Source organism: Nylanderia fulva, unplaced genomic scaffold, assembly GCF_048542155.1.
Source record: "Nylanderia fulva isolate GAGA-0341 unplaced genomic scaffold, ASM4854215v1 Scaffold372, whole genome shotgun sequence".
In the NCBI taxonomy this organism is placed as follows: Eukaryota; Metazoa; Arthropoda; class Insecta; order Hymenoptera; family Formicidae; genus Nylanderia; species Nylanderia fulva.
In genome coordinates, this window is record NW_028190447.1 from 65,221 (window position 1) to 67,712 (window position 2,492).

Sequence of the window (2,492 nt, forward strand, 5' to 3'; positions counted from 1 at the left end):
GCGTATCGTCTAAGTCCGAAATTATTGTATCTCTTCTTGTCGTCTCGATATCAGTGATTTTCTGCCTGATCGTGAGAGAGCCGCGATACCGAAAATCGCCGATACTTATATCGCTCCTAATTTTATCCCTTCTTGTCAGGCTTGGGCCAATCGCTAAGCGACAACTAAACTGTGCTCTGGTTTGTCTTTCGAACGGTCGCGTCTGTTGTTTTCTAAACTGATTAAGTCTCTTATTGTCGCACACAGTAACATAAATATAAATAATCGAATACGAGGACGAAACGACAAGGCGCATTCGGCAATAACATGATAGCGCGACACGTATAATACATCTTGAAAATAATAATTGCACGCTTACAATATGATGATATATATAATCGTTTTGACGGTGATAACGGGCGCTCTAGGCCTCTATTTTTATTTCTTGAAGAATTTGAATTCTTTCAAAAAATATAATATACCGTACAAAACATCATTGCCCATGTTCGGAAATATGGCACTATTGATCTTCGATCCTAAATCGTTTGTCGATTTAATCAAGAAAATTTACAATTTACATCCTGAGGCTAAGTACGTCCGCATGTTTGATTTGTTCGGGCCAGTTACAGTACTCCGTGATCCCGATCTTATTAAATCTATTACGTTGAAAAATTTCGACTTATTCCCGGACCATCGCACCATAATCGAGGAACACCAAGAATCCTTATTTGCCAAAAATCTTTTTGCTCTCAAAGGAGAAAGATGGTGGCAAATACGGTCTTTATTGAGTCCAGCTTTCACGTCCAGCAAGATGAAAAGTATGTTTAAACTGATGTCGGATTACGCTGTTAAATTTAGCAACTATTTGATACAAATGCCAACAAAAAAAAGGATAATGAATATAAAAAACGTTTTTACGAGATACACAAATAACGTTATAGCTACTTGCGCCTTTGGTGTCAGTTTTGATTCTATGAGAAATCCGAAAAACGAATTTTACGTTTATGGTAGGGAGGCAACTAATTTGAAAGGTATTGCCTTTCTAAAAATATATGTATATAAAAACTTTCCTTGGCTGGCAAAAATTCTTAAATTAAGACTAATTCGTGAACAGATAGCAGTTTTTTTTCGAAATCTCATAGAAAGCGCCATAAAAACTAGAGACGCGAACAGTATCGTTCGTCCGGACATGTTGCAACTGATGATGGAATCCAGAGATAAAGAAAGCAAAGAACTGTCTGTTGAAGATATGGTATCTCAAGCATTCATTTTTTCTTTGGCGGCTTTGATAGCACTTCGACGTTAATGTATTTTGCCGCTCACGAAATCGCGGTGAATCAGGAAATACAAAAAAAGCTTCAAACAAAATTGATCAGGTCTTGGAAGAATCAAATGGACAAGCACCATACGAAATGATTAATAATAACATAGAATACTTGGATGCAATAATTAACGAGGCTTTCAGAATATATCCACTGCAATAATGGACAGAGTATGTGTGAAGGAATTTGAGTTGCCTCCGACGTTACCAAGAATGAAATTTTTTATTATAAAAAAGGAGAAGCTATGTGGATACCAGTTTACGGTGTTCATCATGATCCACGACACTTTAACGAGCCTGAAAAGTTCAATTCGAACGATTTCTTGATGAGCGAAAAAAAAAAGATTCTCAACTCAGGAGTTTATCTTCCCTTCGGGATGGGTCCTAAGATGTGCATTGGTAATCGATTCGCTTTAATGGAAACAAAAGTTTTGCTGTTTCATTTATTCGCACGTTGCGATTTGAAAACTTGCGAAAAAACACCGTTATCGCTCAAGATCGCTAAGGGCAGTTTCAATATGCAACCCGAAGGTGGTTTTTGGCTGAATGTGTCACCAAGAAAAATTATTCATCATACTATTGCTATCGATGGGAAACATTAACACTGTAAGAAAATTTTATTATTGTATTTTTAACAATATCTTAAATTGTAAAAATTGAATAATTTTTGAATAAATTTAATTTTAATAAAATTAATTTTTTAGTATTTATTTTTAATATTATATTAGAAAATTCTTTCTGATATTTTGTTCGTCAGTATTTATTGTGATATTAGAAAAAAATTATATTCTTTATTTGTTTCATTAATTTTTCACAACAAATATGCAGTGGCAATCTTAAAATATTAGGTCATTGGATAAGTTATTCTATGGTATTTTTGAGTAAAATTAAAATTAACATACTTTTATATATAAAAAAGAATAAATTCCCAAAATTATTAATATCAGTCACTAGTATTTAAATAGGAGTTGTAGAAATTAATCGACCAAACTAGCGAGTAAATAATTTATTCAGCTTCACGACGTTTCGACCATGTAATTGTGATCCTTATCAAGTAAAATACTAAAATATTTTTATTACATAAATAGTTATTTGAACATGATTTCGATTGGAATAAATTTAACATTTTACATACGGAAAAACACTTAAGGAAGAGAGAGAGTTAGCCGAAATGTTTTATATTAAAAAACTT

General features: G+C 33.1%; 1 pseudogene; it reads left to right on the forward strand.

Annotated features, from left to right (window-relative positions):
• The first annotated feature begins 364 nt into the window (after positions 1 to 364).
• On the forward strand, positions 365 to 1,902 carry LOC114936038 (cytochrome P450 9e2 pseudogene; annotated as a pseudogene).
• The last annotated feature ends 590 nt before the right edge of the window (positions 1,903 to 2,492 follow it).